Here is a 9,423-nt window from a genome sequence, read left to right as displayed (position 1 = left end):
GAAAAAGGTGCTTGGTGTAAACTAGTCAGCATTTCTGTTTTGGCTGGGCTTGGGTTTCTTTACTGGAGGAAGCATATCCTGAGCAGAAGGATCTCCTGCATTGCAGAGAGAGAGAAAAAGGTCATAAGTTAAGACTCCTCGTATTTCTTAATATTCTCTGGGCATCTTATCCTTACAAGCTGCAGTGTTCCTGCAGCATGAGCAGTCAAATGGATTTCCCATTTATAAAAGAACAGTACTTTGGAATCACAGTAATAATGAGACTGAAATGAACCTATTGTCTTCTAGTCAGTTTCTAGTCATGCTCAGCCCAAGAGCCACTTTTGAAAACTTTTGTATAGTTGGTTTCCATACATCCCGAAGTGCCTGATCCTGCTTAATCTTGACAGTTAAGCAGGGTTGGGTGTGGTTGAAATTGGATGGGTGACTTAAACCAGAGAGCTTCAACTAGGGGAAATATAGAAACATCATCATCATCATCATTAATAATTCTCAGAGTTATATTTTTTAAAAAATATATTTTTATTTAACTCTCATCTGCTTTTCAAGACATAATCTTCTCAAGCCAGCTTTCAATAGAAAACAGTAATGTTCAGTGTCAAAAATTGTAAGACCAACTAAAATGTACATAGTTTATAATACACCAGTTAAAATAACATACAACTCAAATAAATATAAGCAGCAAGCACATTTCAAATTGTTCAATGTTTTTAAAGTCCTTTTAAAAGCAGCAAGCGAAGAAGCCAGCCATATGTCTCAGGAGGGAATTCCAGAAGGTAGGTGCCACCACAAAGAAGGCCTATTGGTTTTATTGATCTTAGTGCCATCATGCATTTGGAGAAAAAAAGCACCTTGGGTGTGAATATTTGACATGGAATCATAGAATAGTAGAGTGGGAAGGTGCCATGAAGGTCATCAGGTCCAATCCCCTGCTGTTGCAGGACACCACGTTACACCATCCCACTCAGGTGGCTGTCCAGTTTCTTTTTGAACGTCTTCAGCGTGGGAGTGCCCACCACTTCTCTGGGCAGCTGGTTCCACTGTTGTATTGCTCTGACAGTGAGGAAGCTTTTCCTGATGTCCAGCCTGAATCTGAGTTGTCACAACTTCAGTTGATTTTTCTGTGTCCTACATTCTGGTATCAGCAAGAAGAGATCTTGACCTTCCACTTTGTGACAGTCTTTGAGGTACTTATAGAGGGATAGAATGTTCCCCTCAGTCTTCTCTTCTCAAGGGTGAACATGCCCAGTTCTCTCAGTCTCTCCTCACAGGGCAGTGTTTCAGATGGCTGGCTGATAGGCCCTGAGTATTTAAGTCTTAATGAAAGGGACAGCTCTCTTGAACAGAAGTGGTATAGAGGTGATTATTCTCAGCCTATACTCCTGTGTCACACTTACATATATATGTCTGCTTTTATTAAACATGTTAGTTCAATCAATACATAAGAAATTATTTTTAGGGTAATGTTCACAGAGCCTAGGCTTAGTAAGTATGTTTTCCACCTATTTCCCTCACATGCAGAAACATGCACACACAAGCACTTAATTTTGGCAGGTGTGATTGAAAGGAACACTCAGAGTGGTTAGGAAGAAGAGTCAGAACTGATTTCTGAAAAGATTTTGTTAATGCTGTGGTCAGAGGATTTGTCAAGATCAGAATGAGAAAAAAGATTCAGCTACAAAGCCCCTGCCTTGCATGCAGAAAGCCCCAGGTTCAATCTCCAGCATTGCCAAGAATGGCAAGAAGAAATCCTGCCTGAAACTCCAGAGCTAGTTCCAGGCTAGATGGACCAAGGTAAGAGGGTAAGGTGGCTTGCTTTGTCTACATGACACAGAGTGTAACTATGAAAGAGAAACTGGAAATTGTTATGGGAAGGAAATCTTGTCCTGGATTCTTTGGGATTATTCACAAAGAACTCTGCACAGCAACTTGTTCTGCCCTCATGTGCATTTATTTCATTAAGGTAGTTCTCAAAAATCAAACATAATCCTCTGCATTTTTCTCATGGAAAACAAGTTACATTCCCAACCTCAATCAAACATGTTAAAGGGCTCTGCAAACACCACACGATCAAATGGGGATTTCTGCAACAGAAAATGGCAGGGCAATGACAGGTCATTCCAGGGAGAACTTAAGCTAGGTGCACTTCTGCTGTGGATTGCAAATGGAGATGCCACACCCTTCCCAACAAGTAGAGAAGTGTGAGAGCAGCTCAGGCCCCTCTCTAGGCGGAAGAGGACACTGGATTCTCACTTCTCACATTGCACCAGGAATGCAGAAAGAGGGAGCACAGCTTGCTTGCATTGGCCACAGATGACCCAGAGTGTGGAGAGGCATGCTTGTAATTCAGACGACGTTTCTTTTCAAATTCTCCGCCCTCCAATTTTCAGGCATACTAAAAAGTCAGTGGAAGGGAAAACAAAGTCCAGAGTTATACAAACAGAATGTTGGCTCTTTGGGTCAGTAAGACCTGCAGCATTTGCTTGGATTCCCATGACCATGGTAAACCATGATGCCGCTACCAGTTAGTCAAGGGTCAAGGGTCATTTCCATCTACCCAAATCATTGCCATTTTTCATCTGCTGGCATGCTGAACCACTCTGCTTTCCTTGGTGAGTTTATTCCCTGAGCCTTGGGTGCTTCCACACTCCGTGATTACTCTGGAATAGCCACACTGCATTCATTCTTTTGTTATGGGTCATGTGTATGACACAATCACCACATACTTTCCCCATGCCTTGTGTTTTCCCTGTGGCTCCTTCATCTTTTCTCAGACTGCAGAAAAATTCAAGGAAAGAGAAATCAAGTGGAACAGAAGAGCAGTTTCTACAGGAGCAGATGGTTTGTAGCTCTACTGTTCTACTTCAATTTAGAGGTACGGTATTGATGTGTGCAGTGAGCCTTCATAAACTGAAGATTATGTTGACACCTTTTACTGCCTCCTCTAGTTTCTTCTCTTCCTGTTCTTTTTTGCTTGTTTATTTGGTAATCACCTGCTCTGCTCTGACCTGCCCTGACCTGCCAGAAATGTACCTTTTTGTTTTTTGTTTCGGAACACAAGAAACTGACTTGCACTGAGCCGGACTCTTGGTCCATCCAGCCCAATACAGTCAGCACTGGCCGGCAGCAGTGGCTGTCCAGGGTTTGAGGCAGGGGTTTCCCTCTGGGGGAGGGACAGGGATGAAGCCTGGGGCATTCTGCATGCAAAGGAGGGTTGCTACCTCTGAGACACTCCTGCCTTCCACTCCTTTCTTTTCATACTTGAGATTCAGAAAGCTCTCTTCTCTCATTCTCCTGCATTCTCATGGTGGCAGTGGCAGCGGCAACAAGGAGGATGTGGACTTCTACAAGAGCATTCCGCAGTTGGGCTGGAAAAATCTGTTTCATTTTCTGTAAGCGCCATGTTTTTCCAAGCAGTTGTTCATCCCATCGGGTTTCTGCTCCTTCTGCTCCAGTTTGGGTGAAGCAGGGAGAGAGATGAATTAAATCTAAGTGAAAATTCATATGTAAGCTTATGCTTAGGAAAATTTGTCTGCAGTTTTTGTCTGCAGTTCTGCTTGTATTTCATTTTTTATTTGCAGTGCAGGGGAATAGACACCATCCATCCACTATGTCACGCCTATATTTGGAGAGAGCACAGTGGATGGTCAAGAGACATACTATTTAATGTATGCTCATCATTCCTTACAGTTGTTTAAGGATTCTTTAGACAATGACATGGCCCTCCTGTTTCATTTGTTTTGTGAAAGTACATTTCTGTTTTATTTCAATTTTCAGAATAGGGAATATGGGGTATTATTTCTGAAAGCAAAGAAAAATGCCTTTTCCTACTTGTATAATTGCATTAGTCTACTATAGCACATTGTCACCTAGAGGTCATGTAGCAGAAAAGCAGAAAAACTCCATGTAGGCCCTGTATTTCAATTCTGCAACAAAACAAGAAGTAGGTACAGCAGATACCCTAGAGCCCCTAGAAAAATTCTTAACTTGTTGCTGTTCTGGGCACCACCAAGAAACCAGAAAAACAACCAGTGCATAGCACCAAGAGTCTTCTGCACCAAAGTATCATACATAGCTATGACTTACTGGAAATTATTGTACGAAGGAAAAGCTTGTCCTGCCCTGGATTACTTGACATTATTCACAAAGGACAACTTATAATGACTTGCTTTGCCCTAAGGTATATTTCACAGAGAAAAGTCTGTATAATCAAACATAAGTACACCTTTGATGGTAAATCCAGAAATGACCCTTTGGAAGCTCAATGACCCTTTGGAAAGTGAGAAATTTGTTGTTGTTGTTGTTAGTCACGAAGTCATGTCCGACCCATTGCGACCCCATGGACAACATTCCTCCAGGCCTCCTGTCCTCCACCATCCCCTGGAGTCCACCTAAGCTCACACCAACTGCTTCAGTGACTCCATCTAGCCACCTCATCCTCTGCCATCCCCTTCTTCTTTTGCTATCTATTGTTCCCAGCATTAGGCTCTTCTCGAGGGAGTCCTTCCTTCTCATTAGGTGGCCAAAGTATTTGAGATTCATCTTCAGGATCTGGCCTTCTAAAGAGCAGTCAGGGTTGATCTCCTCTAGGACGGACCAGTTTGATTAGGAATCAAGTATATTTTACTCACCCAAATAGTGTTTTCTCACTTACTCTGCATTACTTGCTCTGCAGTTACTAAGGCAGCAATTTGAAGCACCCTAATCCAAAAAGTTACTTCCACTGAATTCTGAGAAACCCACTTCTGAACAAATATGCATAGCATTTATCTTGAAGCCTCCAAGCCAAGAGAGTGGAAGTTGAAAGGATAAAATCGATACAGTTTGCACTGCAGAAACCCAGTGTAACTGAGAAAATCAATGAGCTAATTATTTATTATTTATTTATTAAATATCTACCCCAACAATTAGCTAGGGTGACTTTCTGGGCAGCTCACAAAATATACTAGGAATAACATACACAATGAAACAATAAAGTTAAGTTAGACATGCATGCTGTCACAATAAAATAACAGCAATAAAACACGAAAAACCGCACAATAAAACCTCACAACAACCATAATTCAATTAAACCAAAGGCACAGTAGCACTAAGACAGAAATAAATACCATATAAAATCTCTTAGAATTGCTTTAACTATTAAAATACTGGGTAAATAAAAAGGTCTTCACCTGAATAATAGCTATATTTATAATTCATACTATTAATACTCCTAATAGTTATGCCTGAGTATCAACTCTCTAGCAACCTTCCATAATCTAGTACTCTCCCAATGTGTTAGCCTACCATTTCCAGTGCTCCCCAGACAAACACACTTAGAGAAATGCATTTTCCGCCATTCTTGCATCTGGTTCTACACTGTGAGACTCTGGTTCCTGGTGGAACAGGCCTTTGTGCCAGAAGAATCTGCGGAGTCCAGATAATACCATTAAAACTATTCTGCTTTTTCTGAATTAGCTATTAAGATTGACTTATCAGATTCCTACTTCGGTCTGTTGACTGCTGAAACAGCCTTTAGTATTTTAAATAATAAATATGACTGCCGGAGTTATAGACCACAGCGTTTCTTTTCAGGGATAGAACTGGATTTGATCCCTCAAGTTAAAGTCCATTATTACCTAAAAGTAAGATCCTTCAGGACTTGTTTCTGAATAACGTTTCTGAGACTTACAACCTAAAATGATCTTTAAAGGGAAAAGGTGAAATGAATTTAAGTCTCAGTTAAAATGGGGGTTTGCCTTCATGCTGCTTGGCATGCCTCAGATAGTCCAAGAGGTTTGCATGACTGAGACTGAAAACACAAATGGGCCCTCCTTCTGCAAGTTAAGTTATGAGGCCTACACTAGTTGGAGATGTTCTGCCTTTTCGTGGTAGCCCCAGAACTGTTGGTGCACTTTAGCCTGCCCTAACGGCATCGTGTTGGAGGTCTCTCTGCCATCTGCCCAGCGGATGGTTTCTGCCCACCTGGTCCTCAATCTGGGGCTCTCCAAAAGTGCTGACCCGCAACTCCTATGGTTCCCATCTGGCATGGCCACCTGGCGAGGGACGCTGGAAGTTGCAGACCAACACAGCTGGAACGCACCAGTCTGGGGAGTGCTGAACTGGAAGCTCAGTCATCCAAGAACCAGTGAGTCATGAACAGTTAGATCAACATTAAAAAATGCTCCTGAAATTCTGCCACGAGCCCGAACCGCTCAGTAACTAAATATTCTGGAAGCAGAGCATTACCCTGACGTCATCATCATGCCAGCAAAAGCCTCACGGCAACGGCAATAGTCACCAGTGGCAGTCTGTGGCAATGGCAATACGGCAGCGCACAGGCCTGGCAGTCAGTGGAAGTGGCAATCCAGGCCATGGCTAGCAATGGCATCGCAGCAGCGGCAAACACTCACAGCAACACCATCATGGGTGCCTTTGCTGTCAGCAGCCATTACAGGGCGGTCATGGTAGGCGGCACGAGGACATGAGCGGGTGGAAGAAAGCAACTGCAGGTGGAGAGGGAACAGGCAAGACGTCCCTGAGGATGTCTTGTCCGTGTGGCACAGACATAGCCAGCGCAAAGAGGCAGCGCAATGATAGCACACACCACTTCAGTGCAGTGCTGTGTGACAAATGGCAGCAGCAACTGGCTGAATCCACACAGAGACTCTCACAGAATGGGTGGAGGTCCACCAGAAGAAGGGAAGGCAGGTGGTTTGCCCTTACACCCTTCAGCTCGCAGGGTCACTTCTCCCACAGTTCCAGGTGCCTCCAAAAGGAAGGGGGAGTCAGAGCAGCAGTCCGAATCCAAGCCAGTTAATATCACTTTATAAATGTCACCGATGTAGAATAGAACTACTGCACTTGCCCTGCTTTTAGCTAGAGCAACACGCTATGCCATGGGGTACCACAGGGCTCCATTCTATCCCCTCTGCTATTTAACATATATATGAAACCGCTGGGAGAGGTCATCAGGAGGTGTGGGCTGCAGAATCATCAATACGCTGATGATACCCAGCTTTACCTCTCATTCTCCACTAATCCAGGTGAGGCAGTGGCTGTGCTGAACCGGTGCTTGGCCAAGGTAAGGGAATGGATGAGGGCCAATAAACTGAAACTCAACCCAGACAAGACGGTGGTCCTGTTGGTTGGCGGATCGGGTTTCGGAGAGGGTGGATTTGACCTGGTCCTGAATGGTGCAACACTCCCTCTTAGGGATAAGGTCCGCAGCTTAGGAGTACTCCTCGACCCAGAGCTTTCTTTGGAAGCTCAGGTGACAGCGGTAGCGAGGAACGCCTTCCTTCAGCTTCGGCTGATTAATCAGCTGCGCCCCTACCTGGAGTACGACTGCCTGGCGATGGTGACACACGCGCTGGTGACTTCCCGCCTAGACTTCTGTAATGCGCTTTACGTGGGGCTTCCCCTGAAGACAGTCCGAACACTTCACTTGGTGCAAAATAGAGCTGCCAGGTTGCTGACGGCGACGGGGCGTTATGCTCACATGACTCCAGTCCTCCATCAGCTTCACTGGCTTCCCATTGAAGCCCGGGCCCAATTCAAGGTGTTGATTATGACCTACAAAGCCCTAAACGGCTTGGGTCCTGGCTACCTGAACGAGCGCTTACGTCTGTATATGCCCGACCGCCCTTTGAGATCTGCGGGAGAGTCCCTTCTCCGGGAACCCTCCATGAAAGAAATTAGGAGAGTAAGTACCCGGAGGAGGGCTTTCTCTGTGGTGGCGCCCAACCTATGGAATTCACTCCCCAAAGAGGCCCGCCTGGCACTGTCGTTACTGGTTTTTCGGCGCCAGGTAAAGACCTTTTTATTTAAACATCATTTCAATTGTTAAAACATATGATCTGGCCGGGGCAACTTCTTCTTCCTTCTCTTTTCTCCTCCTATATTTTTATTTTATACTGATAATTTTAATTTTGTATTTGTAAATCAATGTATTTTTTTGTATTTTTATATTTAATGGTAATTTATTATGTAGTATTGTATTTCAATGTATTTTATCATGTTGTAAGCCGCCCCGAGGTTTCGGCAAGGGGCGGCATAGAAATGTTATAATAGTAATAATAATAATAATAACTTTAAATATGGGTCTTGCAGCTATGTCTTCTCCCCATTTTACTTTAGAGTAAACACAGGGCCCCCAATCCAGGCTTTTAAGATCCAGGTTGGGGCCACTGTGCCTCATGCAGAATAAGCATAAAAAGAAGATACTGCTATTAGAGACACATTTAAATTTATGCCAGTTTTAGTCCAGTTATCCACATTTGTGGAACGTGGATTCTCCTATATCAGCCTCGGAAAGTGCCGAGAGTTTTTAGTTGGGGGATATAGTTTGGCAAAGCCCTGCAGCTTATCAGCCATAACACTGCTGAGCTGAGTAGATAAGATGCTGCCAGGATACAGTCCAGGACAACATAGTTTGCATATTTGGGAGATATCCTGAGTATGTTTATAATTCTGAAGTGAGGGAGTTTAGTTCCTGAGAGAGTTGCTATCATTTTGGTGATTCACTGAATACAGTGAGTTGGATCCAGATTTTGTTACACTTAAAGCAGATCTACCGAAATCAACAGGCTTTACATTAGTCGTGATTAGCCTGTTCCATTGATTCATTTTATCACACTCCAAGCATGATTTCATGAGCAGCCCTGGCTCCAGGAGTCTGGGAAGCCTTCCCACAGCACCCTACGCTGGGGGAGGCAGGGCTTGTGAAGTGAGGAGCCCCCAATCTTCCTGGATACCCGTGTGTGAAGAGGAAAGTGCAGTGGGGCCCCTGCTCTTTGGGGGCCCAGGCAACTGCCCTCTGTAGCTAGCTTTGTCACTCTGGTGCAGCCCAGTGAGAAAGCGGCACCAGCATGGATTCCCTTGGGTTGCAAAGAAAATGGCATGCATGCATGCCAAGGAGGGTTGTGAAGAGAATGGAGAAACAGAAGGGATGGTGGCTGTGTCCCCTCGGCTGTCCTCCCCTCTTCCCCATCCCCTTGCCACTACGAGGTGCAACTGTATTTCGGGAGGGGGGCAGAGAAGAACTCGGGAAGCGTCGGCACTGCAACCTGCTTACCAGGCGCTCCCGCGCAGCCTAACGCTCCCTATCTACTCCAGCAGTCAAAACAAGAGCTGCATTCCACCCAATTAAGCGCTCCGCATCTCTCCCTCCCAGCTCATGGGGAGTCACCAGACAAGCGCTCTGCTCGCTCCGCCCCAGGCTTCAGGGAAAGCCTTCCCAGGCCTGCCTCCACCACCCTCGCCTCGCCTGCCTCGCCCCGCCCGGCGCCCTCCTTCCCGCGGTCCTTCTGCGGGGCCACGCTGCTTCTTCCCAAGTATGGAAGCTGATCGCGGCGGCGGCGGCGGCGGCGGAAGCCCAGCGGGAAGCAGGAGAGCGCCATCTGGTGGAGCACTCGTTCGACGACGTCTCACGCCACCCGCTTC

Source organism: Varanus komodoensis, unplaced genomic scaffold (genome assembly GCF_004798865.1).
Source record: "Varanus komodoensis strain SLA01 unplaced genomic scaffold, ASM479886v1 scaffold7_3, whole genome shotgun sequence".
Classification (NCBI taxonomy): domain Eukaryota; kingdom Metazoa; phylum Chordata; class Lepidosauria; order Squamata; family Varanidae; genus Varanus; species Varanus komodoensis.
Note: the sequence above shows the minus strand (reverse complement) of the source record.